Source organism: Bufo bufo, chromosome 8 (assembly GCF_905171765.1).
Source record: "Bufo bufo chromosome 8, aBufBuf1.1, whole genome shotgun sequence".
Lineage (NCBI taxonomy): Eukaryota > Metazoa > Chordata > Amphibia > Anura > Bufonidae > Bufo > Bufo bufo.
The window spans coordinates 126,055,814-126,079,063 of NC_053396.1; the positions used below are offsets into that span (position 1 = coordinate 126,055,814).

The following is a 23,250-nucleotide window of genomic DNA, read 5'->3' on the forward strand; positions in this document are numbered from 1 at the left end:
AATTTCAATCTTTCATGGACTCAATATGCCCCTCACGGAATACCTGGGGGTGTCTTCTTTCCGAAATGGGGTCACATGTGGGGTATTTATACTGCCCTGGCATTCTAGGGGCCCTAAAGCGTGAGAAGAAGTCTGGAATATAAATGTCTAAAAAATTTTACGCATTTGGTTTCCGTGAGGGGTATGGTGAGTTCATGTGAGATTTTATTTTTTGACACAAGTTAGTGGAATATGAGACTTTGTAAGAAAAAAAAAAAAAAATTCCGCTAACTTGGGCCAAAAAAATGTCTGAATGGAGCCTTACAGAGGGGTGATCAATGACAGGGGGGTGATCAATGACAGGGGGAGTGATCAATAACAGGGGGGTGATCAATGACAGGGGGGTGATCAATGACAGGGGGGTGATCAGGGAGTCTATATGGGGTGATAACCACAGTCATTGATCACGCCCGTGTAAGGCTTCATTCAGACGTCGGTTTGCGTTTTGCGGATCCGATCCATCTATCAGTGGATCCGTAAAAATCATGCGGACGTCTGAATGGAGCTTTACAGGGGGGTAATCAATGACAGGGGGGTAATCAATGACAGGGGGGTGATCAGGGAGTCTATATGGGGTGATCACCACAGTCATTGATCACGCCCCTGTAAGGCTTCATTCAGACGTCCGTATGCGTTTTGCGGATCCGATCCATCTATCAGTGCATCCGTAAAAATCATGCGGACATCTGAATGGAGCTTTACAGGGGGGTAATCAATGACAGGGGGGTGATCAGGGAGTCTATATGGGGTGATCACCACAGTCATTGATCACGCCCCTGTAAGGCTTCATTCAGACGTCCGGATGCGTTTTGCGGATCCGATCCATCCATCAGTGGATCCGTAAAAATCATGCGGACGTCTGAATGGAGCTTTACAGGGGGGTAATCAATGACAGGGGGGTAATCAATGACAGGGGGGTGATCAGGGAGTCTATATGGGGTGATCACCACAGTCATTGATCATGCCCCTGTAAGGCTTCATTCAGACGTCCGGATGCGTTTTGCGGATCGGATCCATCTATCAGTGCATCCGTAAAAATCATGCGGACATCTGAATGGAGCTTTACAGGGGGGTGATCAGGGAGTCTATATGGGGTGATCACCACAGTCATTGATCATGCCCCTGTAAGGCTTCATTCAGACGTCCGGATGCGTTTTGCGGATCCGATCCATCTATCAGTGGATCCGTAAAAATCATGCGGACGTCTGAATGGAGCTTTACAGGGGGGTAATCAATGACAGGGGGGTAATCAATGACAGGGGGGTGATCAGGGAGTCTATATGGGGTGATCACCACAGTCATTGATCACGCCCCTGTAAGGCTTCATTCAGACGTCCGGATGCGTTTTGCGGATCCGATCCATCTATCAGTGGATCCGTAAAAATCATGTGGACATCTGAATGGAGCTTTACAGGGGGGTAATCAATGACAGGGGGGTGATCAATGACAGGGGGGTAATCAATGACAGGGGGGTGATCAGGGAGTCTATATGGGGTGATCAGGGGTGATCAGGGGCTAATAAGGGGTTAATAAGTGACGGGGGGGGGGGGGGTGTAGTGTAGTGTAGTGGTGCTTGGTGCTACTTTACTGAGCTACCTGTGTCCTCTGGTGGTCGATCCAAACAAAGGGGACCACCAGAGGACCAGGTAGCAGGTATATTAGACGCTGTTATCAAAACAGCGTCTAATATACCTGTTAGGGGTTAAAAAAAACACATCTCCAGCCTGCCAGCGAACGATCGCCGCTGGCAGGCTGGAGATCAACTCTCTTACCTTCCGTTCCTGTGAGCGCGCGCGCCTGTGTGCGCGCGTTCACAGGAAATCTCGGCCATCGCGAGATGACGCGTATATGCGTGACTGTGCGCAGCGCTGCCACCTCCGGAACGCGATCCTGCGTTAGGCGGTCCGGAGGTGGTTAAGGTTTAACCAAGTTGTTTTATATGCTTTTTTATGCGGTTGATAGTGGCTATGCACTAGCATCTCTCTCATATTTTTTCCCCTTCTATAAGTTATCATAGGGTATCGCGGTATCACTTCCTGTATATCGGTATCTGCTTGTAAAATATGCCAGTGGCATCTCAAAATCTGGTTAACTATATCATGCTCAGTATCATATTTTCCTATACAACGTATAATTTTTTCTCCTCCTTTTTGGATCTTACCTGCTAGTAGTTCTAGTCTTCCCATCTTTTTAGCTTTATTGTATGCTCTGTGTAGGCACTTAGAGTATCCCCTATTCTGAAAGCGTAAATTCAGTGTGCTACACTCTTCTTCAAGTGCTTCCTCTGTAGAGCAGTTCCGCCTGGCTCCAAGATACTGCCCCACTGGAATTCCTTTTTTAAGGGGTTGAGGATGGAAGCTTTGCCAGTGCAAGAAATTATTTTATGGATGTTGGTTTTCGGTAAATTTCTGTTTGGATACTGCCGTCAGGCTGCAACAGAATCTTAAGATCCAGGAAATTGAGTGTACTCTTGTGTATTTCTGCTGTAAATGTCATTCCAATTTGATTATCATTAAGATGGCAAACAAATTCATGAAAAAGTGCTTCTGTGTCATCCCAAAAAATCTATATATCATCGATATATCGACCCCAAAATGAAATGTGATGCGTGTACTTATTGTAAGTGTCCGTGAAAACTATACGGTCTTCCCAGCACCCTAAAAAAAGGTTAGCGAAACTTAGTGCACAAATCGTACCCATAGCGGTACCGGTTGTCTGTAAATAATATTTGCCATTGAATATAAAATAATTGTGCTTCAACAAAAATACCAAAAGTGCTAAAACATAACAATTGTGCTTGTGATATTGTACCCCTTTAGTGCTAAGATAATGCTCAACTGCCTGTATGCCCAGGTTGTGCTGAATGCTGGTATATAAAGCCTCAACATCCAGACTTGCTATAAATGTTTGCGGATTTACCTGGATCTCTTGCAACCTGACGACAGTATCCTTAGTATCTTTAAGATATGAAGGTAGTGATTTAACAAATGGGGAGATTACTTGTTCTACATATTCACTAATATCCTCGCACAAACTCTGGTTACCTGAAACGATGGGTCTACCTGCAATGGGTTTCCTTTGTTTGTGTATTTTGGGTATGGCATAAAATGTAGCTATGGTAGGACGTGGTCTGAAAAGTATACTGAATTCTTCCTTTGTAATCAAATTACTATCTTTAGCACTTTTTAGCAACCTTTTTAGATCTAGTACATATTTTTCAGTCGGATCAGCACTCAGCTCTTTATATGAGTGTCATTACTATCTGTTTATAATAGTCTTTTTCCAATAACACTATGTTCCCCCTTTTGTCCTAGGGCTTAATAATGAGATTCTCATTTTCTGCTAGATCTTTCATAGCTGCTTGTTCTTCTATGGTCAGGTTGCAATATGTGTTGTTTCTTTGTACTTTAATTCTTTGTAGGTCTCTCGTTACAACATCCATAAAAGTCTGAATGTTCGCATATTTCCCAAACGGTGGAGTGAATTTGGGAGTCAGCATACTGAAAGGGGGGATTGGGATGACTATTTCTCCTTCACTTTCCTTCATCAGGAGTTCAAGTGTCTCAATAGCTGCTCTCTCACGTTTTTGTATTGTTTCTGTTTCATACTCTTTGGTTTTGAATTCTTTATGTAAGGCTAGTTTTCTAGCGAACAAGTTTATGTCCTTTACCCATAAGAAACTGTTGAATTGTGGGGCTGGTGTAAATGACAGACTTTATGTATCAGGCTTAGGCTACTTTCACACTAGCGTTCGGGGCTCCGCTTGTGAGTTCCGTTTGAAGGCTCCGTCCAGCCCTAAGGCTGGGTTCACACTTGAGCGTTTTACAGCGCGTTCAAACGCGCTGTAAAACGCTCAACACATGAAAACCAATGCTTCCCTATGGCCCTGGTTCTCACTTGAGCGTTTTACAGCGCGTTTGAACGCGCTGAAAAACGCCCTACGCTCAAACAAGTTCTTGAGCTTCTTTGGGGCGTTTTGACGCGCGTTTGTAGCCATAGGACACTGCAGTCAATCACACAAACGCGCGTCAAACGCGCGTTTACTATTGCAAAAAACGCGCATAAAAACGCGCGACAAAAACGCGCGTTAAACGCGCATATAAAATGCGCTCAAGTGTGAACCCAGCCTAATGCATTCTGAGTGGATGCGGATCCGCTCAGAATGCATCAGTTTGGCTCCGTTTGGCCTCCGTTCCGCTCAGCAGGCGGACACCTGAACGCAGCTTGCAACGTTCGGGTGTCCGCCTGGCCGTGCGGAGGCAAACGGATCCGTCCAGACTTACAATGTAAGTCAATGGGGACGGATCCGTTTGAAGTTGACACAATATGGCTCAGTTTTCAAACGGATCCGTCCCCCATTGACTTTCAATGTAAAGTCAAAACGGATCCGTTTTTTTTTGTTCATGGTAATGCAAACGGATCCGTTCTGAACGGATCTAAGCGTTTGCATTATAGGTGCGGATCCGTCTGTGCAGATACCAGACGGATCCGCACCTAACGCAGGTGTGAAAGTAGCCTTACATGTTCAGGCCTTAGTTCTATATCAGTTTTATTAATAATCTGCATCGCTCCCTTAGTATTTTTGTGATGTAGTTCATTTATTTTTTGGTTCAGATCTTTTGGTTGTAGCCCCATTTGTCTCGGTCTCTCAACTGTACTCCCATTCCTAAAAAACTCGCTGATGTCATAGTTAGGCTGGGTTCACACTTGAGCGCATTTTATATGCGCGTTTAACGCGCGTTTTTGTCGCGCGTTTTTATGCGCGTTTTTTGCAATAGTAAACGCGCGTTTGACGCGCGTTTGTGTGATTGACTGCAGTGTCCTATGGCTACAAACGCGCGTCAAAACGCCCCAAAGAAGCTCAAGAACTTGTTTGAGCGTAGGGCGTTTTTCAGCGCGTTCAAACGCGCTGTAAAACGCTCAAGTGAGAACCAGGGCCATAGGGAAGCATTGGTTTTCATGTGTTGAGCGTTTTACAGCGCGTTTGAACGCGCTGTAAAACGCTCAAGTGTGAACCCAGCCTTAGGGTTGGTTGAATAGTATATGTTACTAGTGGTGTAGCAGAGGAGGATGATTGTGGAAATTGTGAATATTGTGCTGACATACTTGATGATGGCTCTTGATTCCTTATGCATTTTGAATTCTCACTGGTATTAGGGTTCATGTTTTAAGGGGGGATTTTTTGTAGGATTTTTCCTCGGTGGATAAGGTAATCTATTTTTAACTTTCCTTTTTGTACCTGCCTTAGATTCCGTATAGTTAACTTCCGCTTCTGATATCTCAGATTATGAGATATCAGTATATTCCCTCCAATTGCCCCATACATTGTACCTACAGATTATACTGGCAGCGTGCAACCAGTAAGGTAACAATGTTACATTCCTAGCTAGGACACTATAGCAGGAATTGTAATGTATACTTAGAAGTGTAAGCTGAGACTAGCTGGCAATTTTAAAAGCATCCTTTAGTAAATATATTAGATAAGTTGGAGTACCAGACACAACCTATGGACAGGCGTGGCATTGTTTGGTATAGTGGCGCAACTAACCACTGCGCCACCATCTGCGCCTGAAATACGCTTAACATTGGCATATTTCAGTATAATAAATGACCCCCATAAAGTATACAAAAATACAGAAAAATTCTGGGAAAGCGGCTCACCCCACTCAACTAGTGGACCTAGGTACTCGTGTTCCAAGGCTATCCCACATCCCAGGCGCCTTTACATCCAGGCTACTGCCTACCAACTACGCTCGCCACACAGGGCCACAGAGCCCTTTATGAACGCAGCTTTCTGCTACCCACTGAGGGTACATTTCTTCCACGCTTCTATCCTATATCTGCGGCTCAAACCGGTTGTACTGAAGAAGGCTATAAGCCGAAAAACCTTTTTTTGACTGGAACCGCACAATAATAAAAGCATTATTCTTGAAAATCAAGTGGAGTACAGGAGTCTAAATTCTATCATTATCTGGTTTGGGAACCATCTCCGAATACCCACGCTATCAGATTGGAGTACGATCCAACCTTATACTACGAGAGGTAGAATATGTAACTAATGGTGGAACAGGCACTCTATCACCTGGATTTTATATAGAAAATAGCTATTTTATTGCAATCGTTGCCAAAAGTATAACCACAATTCCAAAGTCCCCTAAAATTTATATATATATAAAAAAACATATCACTTGTGTAGGACGTGTACAGGCTGGCTGTATTCCCCCAGGCACCTCCCAACTGGGGCTGTGTGTGTGGTACTAGAGACAGCAAGCTGGGTCCACACAGACGCACTAAACCTCAATACATAAAAACATCAATACATAAAAGAAAAATACACAAAATTAAAAGTGCTTAAATACAAGATGCGGAATCCTAAAAAGGGTTGATCATCGGTTCCGAGAGCCCGTCAAACCATAAGATATTAAAACATGGGTCCAGAAATTATGGATGGTAAATATAAATGGATTAAGTTGGTAGTTAATATCCCAATGGTCCTCTTTTATATGGGAGTCCAGTCATGCCATCTTTTAATATAATGTCAAACAGAATCAGGATTTAGGGATGTAAAGGGTATTGTGGATTAGGTGATCAGTCAAACCCACTGTGTCACAATATAGCCCGATCTATATTATTTGAAACAGTCTCACATAGTCCACAGATTAGTGCTGCTCTGTATAGTATGCAATCACGTATATGTTCTTCCTTAGCCACCAGGACTAAGGCTGACAAAATCAACAGTAATAGGTACTGATTAATAGATACGGTTGTTACCATGTCTTCAGCGTCTGTTTCCGCGAATATCGGTCAGCTTAGTAGAACACTGCTCGCTGTACCGCCAAGGGCTTGTTTCTTCCAAGCGGCAAATCACGTGGCGTGCCCAGCATGTCACGTGGCGTCCCACGTGATAGACTCGTATGCCGGATTTAATATTCTTCAGCGCGCTGAGGTTGGTTTATATAGACTTGATCACAGTAACTGTATTACATGCTACTCAGCAACTACATTATTCTGAGTAACATGTAATACAGTTACTGTGACTCTCATATAAAAGAGGACCATTGGGATATTAACTACCAACTTAATCCATTTACAGTTGCAAGAAAAAGTATGTGAACCCTTTGGAATGATATGGATTTCTGCACAAATTGGTCATAAAATGTGATCTGATCTTCATCTTAGTCACAACAATAGACAATCACAGTCTGCTTAAACTAATAACACAAAAATAAATGTTACCATGTTTTTATTGAACAGACCATGTAACCATTCACAGTGCAGGTGGAAAAAGTATGTGAACCCCTAGACTAATGACATCTCCTAGAGCTAATTGGAGTGAGGTGTCAGCCAACTGGAGTCCAATCAATGAGATGAGATTGGAGGTGTTGGTTACAGCTGCCCTGCCCTATAAAAGAGTGTACCAAACTAGGGGGACTGGAGGGTGTTGATAACACCTCAATCTCACCTGTTACTGAAAACCCTTATTGAGCGCCAATAGTGGTAGGTCAGTGGGGAGATGTTTTCGAGTAGTGTGGGTTTCAAATACAATAAAAGTTCTAAAAAGTGTAACAACATATATATAAATATATAAAAAAATAATAGTATAAAAAAAATATATATATATATATATACACTCACCTAAAGAATTATTAGGAACACCTGTTCTATTTCTCATTAATGCAATTATCTAGTCAACCAATCACATGGCAGTTGCTTCAATGCATTTAGGAGGGTGGTCCTGGTCAAGACAATCTCCTGAACTCCAAACTGAATGTCAGAATGGGAAAGAAAGGTGATTTAAGCAATTTTGAGCGTGGCATGGTTGTTGGTGCCAGACGGGCCGGTCTGAGTATTTCACAATCTGCTCAGTTACTGGGATTTTCACGCACAACCATTTCTAGGGTTTACAAAGAATGGTGTGAAAAGGGAAAAACATCCAGTATGCGGCAGTCCTGTTGGCAAAAATGCCTTGTGGATGCTAGAGGTCAGAGGAGAATGGGCCGACTGATTCAAGCTGATAGAAGAGCAACGTTGACTGAAATAACCACTCGTTACAACCGAGGTATGCAGCAAAGCATTTGTGAAGCCACAACACGCACAACCTTGAGGCGGATGGGCTACAACAGCAGAAGACCCCACCGGGTACCACTCATCTCCACTACAAATAGGAAAAAGAGGCTACAATTTGCACGAGCTCCCCAAAATTCGACTGTTGAAGACTGGAAAAATGTTGCCTGGTCTGATGAGTCTCGATTTCTGTTGAGACATTCAAATGGTAGAGTCCGAATTTGGCGTAAACAGAAGGAGAACATGTATCCATCCTCTGATGGCTACTTCCAGCAGGATAATGCACCATGTCACAAAGCTCAAATCATTTCAAATTGGTTTCTTGAACATGACAATGAGTTCACTGTACTAAAATGGCCCCCACAGTCACCAGATCTCAACCCAATAGAGCATCTTTGGGATGTGGTGGAACGGGAGCTTCGTGCCCTGGATGTTCATCCCTCAAATCTCCACCAACTGCAAGATGTTATCCTATCAATATGGGCCAACATTTCTAAAGAATGCTATCAGCACCTTGTTGAATCAATGCCACGTAGAATTAAGGCAGTTTTGAAGGCAAAAGGGGGTCCAACACCGTATTAGTATGGTGTTCCTAATAATTCTTTAGGTGAGTGTATATATATAAAGAGAATGATAGGAACAATTTAGAAATGGATGAGCATAAGTACACTACATTGGGTCTCAAGTGCCTAAGAGACCGTTGTCTGTAGTATCATACACGTCAAGACGTCAAGGTGTAGTGTAATGAGGCGAATGAGTTGTAACAAATAGTAAAATCCGTTTAAAAGTATACAAGTATAATAAAATAAAAATACTAAAGTATCGTATACTTATTTACTCACTTCACGAGGGGGGTGGTTTACTAGGATAAGCATAATACACTTGTAAACCAAACAACCCCCCCAGCCTGGATCGCTTCTAGTATCTTACAAGATGAAGGCAGCCAATCACACGGGTGCTTCTGTTCACTTGTCTTTATTGGAATATATGTATAAATCCGTCTCAACGCATTTCGGGACAGGCACGTCCCTTCATCAGGAGCAATATTTCATTCATGTGTTGGCAGGGTATTTATACCCTTTGTTTGTAGTTAAAATGGCGCCAAATTAACAAATGGGCGCCAAAACAAGGAGGGACCTCCCAGAAGATGGGAAAAGACTGCCAAACCCGTTTTTCCCGGATGGCCGGAAGCAGAAGTGTCCGGCCGTGATGTTGCGCATGACCGGAAGTCGATGCGTGTCAAGCTGGAATGCATCGCGGCATCCAGCGGTGTTTGTTTCCGGAGTGGCTGCGAGGCGTGGCTGTGCACAGGTCCGGAAGTGGGCTTTCGTGGTGTAGCGTTCCAAGCTGGAACGCAAAGTGTTCTTCCTGCTGGTGCGATTTTCCTTGTTGTTTTCTCTTGGATATCTTTGTGATGATCGCGGTCATGTTTGTTCGGAGTCATAAATGGACAATCACTCTCATAACACTATTCTCAACGATGCAAAAAACTTTATTCATAATGAAATAGATCACTTTTTTCTTAAAGTATACCTGGCCCTAGACCTCATCCCCAGAGGATTAAGACTATCACTTAAACTTACATTTCCCAACGATCAAGCTTTCAACACAGACTGGTTATACATCAGTGATAACTGTTCCCCGTCCCTTATGAAGATCCTTATAGTCAAACATAGGAACACTAGTATAATAGTATAAACCTTGCCCATAATCTCGACTACCACCTCAAAAAAAACAGAGCCACTACCAAAACAAGTCCACCCCTAAACGATCTAAAAGAACACTTAAGGATATATGAATATAATCAAGTACGATCTAAATGCACTAAACTCCTTAGAGACCTTAGGGACTACAGCAACAATTTAGTAAGAACCTGGGAAAGAAAACCCTGCAGAGGAGCCTCAACTAACCTTCCCCTTGAATATCAGAAAAGACCCCAAACCGTTTAGACACAATAGTAATACAGAAAAAGCGGGGAAGCCCAAAACCTATGCTGAGGCAGTAAGCAGACAAGAGAGAAAAGATATAACAATACACAATAACAAGTCTAATGGATACAACCCCCCACCAAATCTGCCCAAAAGACTGCAGACCATTCCCTTCCCCGCAAACAGGAGAGAACCAAAAAACCTCCACATCACTAATCTCTTAACCGGCCTAACCCCAACACACGAATGCGACCCAGACATATCCATCTACACCACACCCCAAGCAACCAACAAACATGGATCAAACACCCTGCCGCATCACACACCTGGAGCTATGCAGGCCAAATACATACCCGTATGTGTCTCACCGCCCGCCCATCAATTTCCTCTCCACAACCCTAGTGAGGCTGAACCAGAAACGGATACGAATCAAGACTTACTCCATCCCCTATCCCCACTCAATATCACCACCCACTCAGTCAGCTCATCCTATCCAAGTCCAGACCAGCATTTTTTAGACTTACCCCCCATTCTAACAGAAAGTCCTCTCCTAGAGAAGCTATCTACGCTCAACAAGACAGGACCACGGGGGGCCTCACCATCCCTCTCAATACCCCCACCCCGCCTAAACTTATCCAGCACACAAATCCTAAACACACTCATCTCCACACCAGGCCCTTCCCACCCCAGCTCACCAAAACTACAGGAACCTCTAAAAATCACCAACTTCTGCAGCCCTATCCCGAACCTCAAAAAAAGACCAAACCCCGCTACAGAGGATGTAGAGGTGGTAGGAAACAGTCTACCAACAAACAAAAAACACAAACCGAAAACCCAATTATCATAAAATCAGAATTTGACTAAAAGAAAAAGGTATCTTCAATCTATCCGGATACAGCCTAAAAGAAACAGAGGTCCAACTACTCAGCAAGGGTCTCTCTTTCTGCCCCACCAAGAAACCAGACCTATTTGAGCTATTTGTAGACTTAAATTAGTTTATCAGGAGACTAACCCTCCAGCGCCACTTCTGTATTAAAAACTCTGGGGCAAATATAACTAAAAGTTCCAACACCAATGGAACAGACGATGCAATAGCTTCCACCTCATCGGCACCAACTCCAGCCCACGACGAGACATACATCCCGGAACCTACTATTACCATAAAACCCCCATTAAAAAACAAATCCTCCTACTATCCCCTAGAAAGCTGAGGCCCGCACCTAGAAAGCTACTACAATATGGTTCTAGATGACCTCAAACAAGCATTCCCCTCAACAAAAGGTCCACTAGCAAAAGACATTGGAACAACCAAACCAAACAAATCCAAATCAACACCCCACAAACTCAAATTAGATAATCTGAACACCAATCAGAAAAAAGCCCTAAAAAGCCTAAAAAACAACCCTAACATTATTATAAAAAATGCAGACAAAGGAGGAGGAATAGTTGTCCTTAACACTGATCAATACGAAAAAGAGGCCCAAAGAATTCTGTCAGACACAAACTACTATAGACCTCTCACAGAAGATCCCACCAAAAACTACAAAACTCAACTACATGATCTGATAGATCATGGATCATCCCAAGGAATTCTAGACAAAAAAGAACAAAAATATCTAAACCCATCCAGCCATTGCACGATTCTACTACCTCCCCAAAATACATAAATCCCTACTAAATCCCCCCGGTAGACCTATAATTTCAGGCATAGACTCTCTAACCTTTCAGAATACATTGACGGCATCCTCCAAAGATACGTGATCACCCTCCCATCTCACCTAAAAGACTCAGCACACCTCATCCAGAGCCTAGATGAGGTCACGTGGCAAGATGACTACATCTGGGCCACGCTAGATGTAACATCACTATATAGCAACATTATACATTCATTAGGCCTCAAAGCCACAAATACATTTTTAGACACCGACACCGTCATGACACCCGTCCAAAAAGAATTCATCCTCAGATCTATAGAATTCATCCTATGCCACAATTATTTCACCTATAAAGAGAAATTCTACATCCAAACCAAAGGAACAGCAATGGGCACCAAATTTGCACCTTCTTATGCAAACTTGTTCATGGGTGCTTTCGAGGACCTACATGGCCTACTAAAACACCCCAACATCAAATTTTACAAAAGATATATCGATGATATCATCTTCATTTGGCAGGGAAACAATGAGGACCTTAGAACATTTGTAGACACTCTCAACAAGAATGATTGGAACATAAATTTCACATTAGAATCTGACCCAACAAATGCAGTTTTCCTAGACCTCCATCTCAACAGCAAAGACAACATTATCTCCACCAGCACACATTTCAAAAATGTAGACGCCAACAGCTTTTTAGACTTCAACAGTTGCCACAACCACAAATGGAAAACTAACATACCCTTTAGCCAGATGAAAGAATAAGATGCAACTGCACAAATACAGACACCATGAAAACACAAATAGAGACCCTGAGCCAAAGATTCCTAGAAAAAGGCTATCCCCCGCAGCTCATCAAGAATTCAAAAAAGAAAATCTCTCAAATAGACCAGAAACAAAGCCTTCAACCCAGACCAAAAGACATAAAAGAAACTCCCTTTAGACCAGGCTTAATAACAAGATACAATCAGAATCACCAAACAATCAGACATATTCTAACCAAACACTGGTCTGTACTACTAAAAGACCCCATATTAGGTAGGGAAATACCAAAAACGCAGAGACTCACCTTCCGAAGAGCAAAAACCCTAAAAAACATTTTGGCCCCATCATGCCCAAAGAAACATACCCCGAAAACTACTGAACATATAGACAAAAAAAACACTAGAATTCAAGGGATCCTCCAAATGTGGCACAAAAAAAATGCAAATGTTGCCGAATGATAAAAACAGCAGAAAGAGAAATCGATATTCCACACCCCATAGGGAAACTATCATTTCAACAACAAATGACGTGCAAGTAGAAATATTATTTATCTACTCCAATGCCCCTGTAACATCTACTATGTAGGCCGCACCACCCAAACCCTGAGAGAGCGGATGAACGAACACAGATCAAACATAAAAAGAAAAATTCTAACACAGTGTATCGCGGCACTTCTCATTGCTACATGAGGGCAATCCCCTAGATCTTAAAGTGATCCCATTGGAACAAGCCCCTTCCTTCCAACAACTCTGTAGGAAGGAAATGTTCTGGATTTTCAAGCTCAATACCCTCACCCTGTTCGGTCTAAATGAAACACTAGAACACGCCAACTACTAATTACCACTGCAGTCACAAGAAAAATCCAGATCTCAATAAGAAACGACCACTTCCGTCATTCCCTTCCGCCCCCTAACCCCCCCCCCCCCCACCGACCCTCCGTACAAGACCGTATTAAAGTCCTTATACATATATTCAGAAATAAACTAATTTGCAAACAAACCAACATCGTCTCACTGACCCACCCAATCGTTATAACTTCAGATACATGCACCAAACCAAAAACGACAAGGTCACGATGTCCAAAAAGACTAAAAGAACCGGGACTACAAGTATAGGACATCACAAGAGGTCCCAATCCCACTGTACATCCTCCCATAATACCCCTACTAGAAGTCCGGACCCCATGCCAAATCTTTATAATTACACACTCTCATACCTATACCTATCACACCACATCCTCATTTATACCCTCATTAAAAAAAAAGGCCCCATTTCCATAAATCATAAAACCCCATACATCCAAAGATACCCGAAATACGAAAAATTTAAAACAGAAAAGCCAATAGCAATACCAAGAAATTGATCCAGCCCCATATCATCAGATCTTCTTATTTTACGTATTCTGTTTATATCCCTTTACCCATCATCACCACACCATATCTCCATTTACACCTACATCCAAAAAGCTACCCAAAAGAAGATAGATAGGAACAACAGAAAAGCGGATAGCGATATAAATAAATAGCGATACAAATAAATAGATCCAGCCCCATACCATTAATACATTTTTTCATGGATTTTATCTCTTATAATGTACTGTCTTTACACACCCTTATCACTACTTCCAATTTTAGATCTCATTTCTCATTTTTTATTCTTTATATTTTATATGTATACATGGATTATATATACCCCAATCCTCATATGTATTACTGCATCTAATACCCAATTCATGTATAACCTGATATTGATGTATAATTTATAACCCTCATATTGATTATCCTATTTTATACTTAATTCATGCATATCAATGGTCAGACACCCCTATGATGTTTATCAAATACATCCCAATATCTAGTTTTTATGTCCCACACAAAACAATGAATTGACATAATGATGAAGTTTTTATCAAAAAGACTACCACAAAGACGCTTTTATATGGCCCATTTATGCCTCCGAACAAACATAACCGCGATCATCACAAAGATATCCAAGATAAAACAATAAGAGAAATCGCACCAGCCGGAAGAACACTTTGCATTCCAGCTTGGAACGCTACACCACGAAAGCCCACTTCCGGACCTGCGCACAGGCTGCGTAGCCACTCCGGAAACAAACACCGCCGGATGCCGCGATGCGTTCCAGCTTGACACGCATCGACTTCTGGTCATGCGCAACATCACGGCCGGACACTTCCGCTTCCGGCCAGCCGGGAAAAATGGGTTTGGCGGTCTTTTTCCATCTTCTGGGCGGTCCCTCCTTGGTTTTGGCACCCTTTTGTTAATTTGGCGCCATTTTAACTACAAACAAAGGGTATAAATACCCTGCCACCACATGAATGAAATATTTCTCCTGACGAAGGGGCGTGCCTGTCCCGAAACACGTTGAGCCGGATTTATACATATATTCCAATAAAGACAAGTGAACAGAAGCACCCGTGTGATTGGCTGCCTTCATCTTGTAAGATTCTAGAAGCGATCCAGGCTGGGGGGGGGTTGGTTTACAGGTGTATTATGCTTATCCTAGTAAACCACCCCCCTCGTGAAGTGAGTAAATAAGTATACGATACTTCAGTATTTTTATTTTATCATACTTGTATCCTTTTAAACGTATTTTACTTATTTGTTACAACTCATTCGCCTCATTACACTACACCTTGATGTGTATGACACTACAGACAACGGTCTCTTAGGCACTTGAGACCCAATGTAGTGTACTTATGCTCATCCATTTCTAAATTGTTTCTATCATTCTCTTTATATATATATATATATATATATATATATTCTACTATTATTTTTTAATATATTTATATATATCTTGTTACACTTTTTAGAACTTTTATTGTATTTAAAACCCACACTACTCGAAAACATCTCCCCACTGACCTACCACTATTGGCGCTCAATAAGGGTTTTCAGTAACAGGCGAGATTGAGGTGTTATCAACACCCACCAGTCCCGCTAGTTCGGTACACTCCCATATTCCATACAGGCAGACACTCTAGTCTGCCTGGTAAACCCTGAGCAGCCTTTACCACTCCGTTTTCTCCACTCCACTCCTACAAACCCTTGGCGCCTCAAGTTTTTCAGATCCAGTGGAATCCTTTCCATCAGATCTGTCTGACCCTCAAACTCTCTCTCTTCCTTTACTGCCCTATAAAAAACACACACTAGTTCTGGGTTTGCTTTTCACAAGAAACATTGCCTGATGTGAATGATGCCTCGCACAAAAGAGCTCTCAGAAGACCTACGATTAAGAATTGTTGACTTGCATAAAGCTGGAAAGGGTTATAAAAGTATCTCTAAAAGCCTTGCTGTTCATCAGTCCACTGTAAGACAAATTGTCTATAAATGGAGAAAGTTCAGCACTGCTGCTACTCTCCCTAGGAGCGGCCATCCTGTAAAGATGACTGCAAGAGCACAGCGCAGACTGCTCAATGAGGTAAAGAAGAATCCTAGGGTGTCAGCTAAAGACTTACAAAAGTTTCTGGCATACGCTAACATCCCTGTTAGCGAATCTACGATACGTGAAACACTAAACAAATATTGATTTCATGGGAGGATTCCACAGAGGAAGCCACTGCTGTTCAAAAAAAACATTGCTGCACGTTTACAGTTTGCACAAGAGAACCTGGATGTTCCACAGCAGTACTGGCAAAATATACTGTGGACAGATGAAACCAAAGTTGAGTTGTTTGGAAGAAACACACAGCACTATGTGTGGAGAAAAAGAGGCACAGCACACCAACATCAAAACCTCATCCCAACTGTAAAGTATGGTCGTGGGGGCATCATGGTTTGGGGCTGCTTTGCTGCGTCAGGGCCTGGACGGATTACTATCATGGAAGGAAAAATGAATTCCCAAGTTTATCAAGACATTTTGCAGGAGAACTTAAGGCCATCTGTCCACCAGCTGAAGCTCAACAGAAGATGGGTGTTGCAACAGGACAACGACCCAAAGAATATAAGTAAATCAACAACAGAATGGCTTAAACAGAAGAAAATACGCCTTCTGGAGTGGCCCAGTCATAGTCCTGACCTCAACCCGATTGAGATGCTGTAGCATGACCTCAAGAAAGCGATTCACACCAGACATCCCAAGAATATTGCTGAACTGAAATAGTTCTGTAAAGAGGAATGGTCAAGAATTACTCCTGACCGTTGTGCTCATCTGATCTGCAACTACAGGAAACGTTTTGTTGAAGTTATTGCTGCCAAAGGAGGTTCAACCAGTTATTAAATCCAAGGATTCACATACTTTTTCCACCTGCACTGTGAATGTTTACATGGTGTGTTCAATAAAAACATGGTAACATTTAATTCTTTGTGTGTTATTAGTTTAAGCAGACTGTGATTGTCTATTGTTGTGACTTAGATGAAGATCAGATCACATTTTATGACCAATTTGTGCAGAAATCCATATAATTCCAAAGGGTTCACATACTTTTTCTTGCAACTGTATATTTACCATCCATAATTTCTGGACCCATGTTTTAATATCTTATGGTTTGACGGGCTCTCGGAACCGATGATCTACCCTTTTTAGGATTCCGCATCTTGTATTTAAGCACTTTTAATTTTGTGTATTTTTCTTTTATGTATTGATGTTTTTATGTAATGATGTTTAGTGCGTCTGTGTGGACCCAGCTTGCTGTCTCTAGTCCCACACACACAGCCCCAGTTGGGAGGTGCCTGTGGGAATACAGCCAGCCTGTACACGTCCTACACAAGTGATATGTTTTTTAAAAAAAATCCAGGTGATAGAATGCCTGTTCCACAATTATTTACATATTCTGGGAAAGGGTTAGAGGTAGTGGAGCAGTAATGGCAACCAAGAGGTGCTACAGACCCCTAACTTTTAGGTACACCTCTCCTTTATATCTGAGAGTCTGCTTCTTCACATTGTCTGGTTATATTATGCCTGTAGGTAGGGACAGACATGGACAGTGAGCCCTGACCTAGAATGCAGCCCACTTTTCCTACCTACTTGCAGTACAACCCTATACTACTAAGGTGCAGAGACAAACATCAAGAGACAAAACAACACAAAAACAGGGTCATACGTAAATGGTTCAGAACCAGACAGGCTATGCTATACCAAACCAGAGACAGAGAGTGGTCAGAAGACAAGTCAAGATCAGAACCAGATGGACAATGCAGTACCAAAACGAGAGACAGGGAGGGGTCAGAAGACAAGCCTGGGTCAAAGGAACAAGTAATCCAACAAGCTGAGGAATCAGGAACAGAGCTAGTGAGTCAGAGACTATCATTGGCACTGGTATTTGGCCAAGAAGGGTTTTAAATAGAGCACTGAGTTTCAGGATCAGAGCCTGATAGGTCATGGCTCGACGCTCCATTAGTCAGAACACATAGGAATAGAGCAGCTGAGCAATCATCCCACTGCAGAGGAGGAGGTCCTGTGAGGATCGGAGATTAGGTGTGTGGGGATGTATCAGGAAAGCAGGTCAGAGATTTACAGAGGGGACATATTGTGGACGGCCTTATATGAAATTGTTTTCGCTGGGCAATGGGGAGCCAGTGAAGGGACTGGCAGAGGAAAAACAAGAGGAGAGGTAGATTAACTGGGCAGAAGAGTTGAGGATAGATTGGAGGGGAGCGAGAGTGCTAGAAGGGAGGCTACAGAAAAGGATGTAACAGTACTCCATGCGGGAGATGACAAGGGCATGCACTTTTAGTTGACTTAGTGGTGAGGAAGGAGCAAATACAAGAGATGTTCTTGAGTTGAAGCAGCAAGTTGTGGTAAAGGTTTGGATGTGTGGCTTGAAGGACAGGGCATTGTTATCACTTAGCTGTTTATTGTGGAAATATTGTGGAAAGATTCTGGGAGGCAGAATACTGCGCTATACTGTACACAGCATTAATAATTTTATACTTTTCACAAATGTATCCACAGTTTCTTCTATTGGCACTCTTTTTCATTTATAGTTGTAGTAAAGAGAGATGGAATACCTTTGATACATACCAAAACTGAGTTATGCTTTTCCTCTGCTAAATTCTAACCATATTTCTTGCTGCGTCTGACACATTCATACAGTACACCTTTGATAACAGATTCTGGTTGGAAAATAATTAACAAAACCAAACTCCTGTGAACAAGGATCCTGTTATTCAGCGCTGGGAAACAGAGGGCAACGTAAGATGCTGACATATTATCTTAAATAGTTACACAGGCCTTCATGTTTTCTAAAATGTCACCTAAATTTACAGGCTCTCACCTTGGTGAGCTAAAGATTAACCTGATCACTCATGCTGCAAACATTCCTTGTGAAACAAGCAGACATTACTCATTCCTTGACAACAGATAATAGTTGTCTACCAGGTTGCTAATGCAGTGTTGTTCCATGTGACCGTATAAAAGACAAAGACATTTTTTTTAAAGATTTTGCTATTCAATTAATCGTTTACTTCTATCATGTACTGTATATGTCTTCTACATGAAGATTCATATTGAATATAAATAGGGATGATCCAACTTGATGTTTTCAAGTTCGGGTTCACGTTCTGTGGCATTTCTGTTATGGATTCTGTTATAACGGAATTCTATGACGGAATGCACCACGGAAGCCTTTAAAGGGGTATTCCGGTTACCATAAATATAACTTATGTTTTAGACTAATTCATCATCAATAATTACCTAATATAATTTGACATATTTACCGTTCAGTAGTTATAAAAGTAGATTTCCTCCTCTTCTACCCACTGTGTTTCCTCATAAATCACCATGGCATCGATCTGTAGTTCTGAGCGTTAGTTAGGTCGAGCATGCTCAGTGTGTTGCTATCAATTCTCTAGCTAAATGTCTTGTGAAACAAAGGGCGTGTTACTGTGCTAGTGATTACTTAGTAGAGGGGGCGTGACTGCACTGTATATCAGACAGCCAATCAATAAACATCGACACTCACAGCAGGAAAGCTAGGGATTGTGGGAATTGTAGTCTTTGAAGTTTTGTGAGGGAAGATCAGGCGCCATGATACTCTAAGGCCCCTTTCACACGAGCGAGTTTACCGCGCGGGTGCAATGCGTGACGTGAACGCATAGCACCCGCACTGAATCCTGACCCATTCATTTCAATGGATCTGTGTACATGAGCGTTGTTTTTTACGCATCAGTTCTGCATTGTGTGAAAATCGCACCATGTTCTATATTCTGCGTTTTTCACGCAGCCCTGGCCCCATAGGGCTGTTTCACACGAGCGGATGCCGTGCGTGGCATCCGCTCCGTCAAAGAGTGCCTAGACCCGATGCAGACTGCAGAGGCACGGAGCATTAACATGACTGATAATGCTCCGTGCCTCTCTGTGACTTCTTTACTACGAAATCACAGTTGTCACTGTGATTTCGTAGTAAAGAGATCACAGAGAGGCACGGAGCATTATCAGTCATGTTAATGCTCCGTGCTTCTGCAGTCTGCATCGGGTCTTGGCACTCTTTGACGGAGCGGATGCCACGCACGGCATCCGCTCGTGTGAAACAGCCCATAGAAGTGAATGGGGGTGCGTGAAAAACGCATTGCATCCGCAAGCATGTGCGGGTGCGATGCATTTTTCAGTGATGGTTGCTAAGAGATGTTGTTTGTAAACCTTCCGTTTTTTATCACGCGCGTGAAAAACGCATCAAAACGCATTGCACCTGCGCGGAAACAACTGAACGCAATCGCAGACAAAACTGACTGAACTTGCTTGCAAAATAGTGCGAGTTTCACTGAACGCATCCTGAACGCATCCGGACCTAATCCGTCACGCTTGTGTGAAAGGGGCCTAAGTGTGATGCATGCTCACATAGGAGCTAGACAAATAGATTGCAAGGTAAATTTAAACTCTGGTTATATGTAAAGGTATGGGTTCTGGCAGGGGCGTAGCTATAGGGGGTGCAGAGGTAGCAGTCGCTACCGGGCTCAAGAGACTGAGAGGGCCCAAAGACCCTTGTGCCACATAAGAAGACACTGGTATTATGGAAAGTGCATACTTGTCAAGTTACACCTCTGGCTGGAAGGAAGGAGTTAGGTCAAGAAATTGGCATGGGGGTGCCATTTCAATTTTTGCCTCAGGCAGTGTGAAGGCTATGTTCTTCCCTGTCCCTGGCCACTAAGCACTGACGGAAGGGGGACCCAAGCTGAACTCTTGAACCAGGGCTCATGAGCCTTTAGCTACGCCCCTGAGTTCTGGTTGGGTCACAGCTTGCAGCCTAAATGCAATTTAAAAAAAAAATTAAGTTACTTTACCGGAATACCCCTTTAAGAGACATTCTGTTTTGCACTCTATCATAATAGAAGTCTATGGGCAGCATAACGGATCCAGCCAACAAGACAGCGTTGAAATAAATCAAAAAGTCAGTCAGAATATGACATGATACAGTCAGGTCCATAAATATTGGGACATCTACACAATTCTAACATTTTTGGTTCTATACACCACCACAATGGATTTGAAATGAAACAAACAAGATGTGCTTTAACTGCAGACTGTCAGCTTTAATTTGAGGGTATTTACATCCAAATCAGGTGAACGGTGTAGGAATTACAACAGTTTGCATATGTGCCTCCCACTTGTTAAAGGAACAAAAGTAATGGGACAATTGGCTTCTCAGCTGTTCCATGGCCAGGTGTGTGTTATTCCCTCATTATCCCAATTATAATGAGCAGATAAAAGGTCCAGAGTTCATTTCAAGTGTGCTATTTGCATTTGGAATCTGTAGCTGACAACTGTCAAGATGAGATCCAAAGAGATGTCACTATCAGTAAAGCAAGCCATCATTAGGCTGAAAAAACAAAACAAACCCATCAGAGAGATAGCAAAAACATTAGGCATGGCCAAAACAACTGTTTGGAACATTCTTAAAAAGAAGGAACCCGCCGGTGAGCCCAGCAACACCAAAAGACCCGGAAGACCACGGAAATTAACTGTGGTGGATGACCGAAGAATTATTTCCCTGGTGAAGAAAACGCCCTTCACAACAGTTGGCCAGATCAAGAACACTCTCCAGGAGGTAGGTGTATGTGTGTCAAAGTCAACAATCAAGAGAAGACTTCACCAGAGTGAATACAGAGGGTTCACCACAAGATGTAAACCATTGGTGAGCCTCAAAAACAGGAAGGCCCGATTAGAGTTTGCCAAACGACATCTAAAAAAATCCTTCACAGTTCTGGAACAACATCCTATGGACAGATGAGACCAAGATCAACTTGTACCATAGTGATGGGAAGAGAAAAGTATGGAGAAGGAAAGGAACTGCTCATGATCCTAAGCATACCACCTCATCAGTGAAGCATGGTGGTGGTAGTGTCATGGCGTGGGCATGTATGCTGCCAATGGAACTGGTTCTCTTGTATTTATTGATCATGTGACTGCTGACAAAAGCAGCAGGATGAATTCTGAAGTGTTTCGGGCAATATTATCTGTTCATATTCAGCCAAATGCTTCAGAACTCAATGGATGGCGCTTCACAGTGCAGATGGACAGTGACCCAAAGCATACTGCAAAAGCAACCAAAGCGTTTTTTAAGGGAAAGAAGTGGAATGTTATGCAATGGCCAAGTCAATCACCTGACCTGAATCCGATTGAGCATGTATTTCACTTGCTGAAGACAAAACTAAAGGGAAAATGCCCCAAGAACAAGCAGGAACTGAAGACAGTTGCAGTACAGACCTGGCAGAGCATCACCAGGGATGAAACCCAGCGTCTGGTGATGTCTATGCATTCCAGACTTCAGGCTGTAATTGACTGCAAAGGATTTGCAACCAAGTATTAAAAAGTGAAAGTTTGATTTATGATTAATATTATGTCCCATTACTTTTGGTCCTTTAACAAGTGGGAGGCAAACTGTTGTAATTCCTACACCGTTCACCTGATGTGGATGTAAATACCTCACATTAAAGCTGACAGTCTGCAGTTAAAGCACATCTAGTTCGTTTCATTTCAAATCCATTGTGGTGGTGTATAGAGCCAAAAAATTTAGAATTGGGTCAATGTCCCAATATTTATGGACCTGGCTGTAGATGGAAGTGTAAAGCAGCAGTAGAAAAAAGGGCAGTGCTTTGTTCAGTTATGTCCCCAAACATGCGCTTTTACACCCCAGAGAACAAAGGAATAATTAGTATTATAACTTGAGTTTTCTGCAGTGTACTGCCGTCCATAGACATCAATGTGTTTGATACATTACATCATTAATAGGTTGATATTAATTTCTATGATCACATTATGTAAGAAAATTCACACCTCTTTAATTCTTGACTGGTTAAAAATTATTTTTACGTGACAACCTCCAAACATCAATATGAATAAGGAAGACTTACACCTCTTTATACTTCATGATAGTTAATTGGCTAAAAGTTTTCACACGGGCGAGTATTCCGCACGGATGCAATGCGTGAGTTGAACGCATTGCACCCGCACTGAATCCTGACCCATTCATTTCTATGGGGCTGTGCACACGAGCGGTGATTTTCACGCATCACTTGTGCGTTGCGTGAAAATCGTTGCTCCTCTTTGTGCGTTTTTCACGTAACGCAGGCCCCATAAAAATGAATGGGGTTGCGTGAAAATTGCAAGCATCCGCAAGCAAGTGCGGATGCGGTGCGATTTTCACGCACGGTTGCTAGGTGACGATCGGGACCCGATCATTATTATTTCCCCTTATAACATGGTTATAAGGGAAAATAATAGCATTCTGAATACAGAATGCATAGTACAATAGGGCTGGAGGGGTTAAAAATTTATTTTTATTTTTTTAACTCACCTTAATCCACTTGTTCGCGCAGCCGGCATCTCTTCTGTCTTTA

General features: G+C 42.5%; 1 protein-coding gene across 1 annotated transcript in view; it reads right to left on the bottom strand.

Annotated features, from left to right (window-relative positions):
* LOC121009336 (synaptotagmin-like protein 2) overlaps positions 1-19,231 on the bottom strand; it is a 140,455-nt gene extending 121,224 nt beyond the window's left edge. The window contains exon 1 of the mRNA XM_040442385.1: positions 19,132-19,231. The gene's annotated coding sequence lies outside the window, so the exon portion shown is untranslated. The remainder of the gene's footprint in view (positions 1-19,131) is intronic.
* Between the last annotated feature and the right edge of the window lie 4,019 nt (positions 19,232-23,250).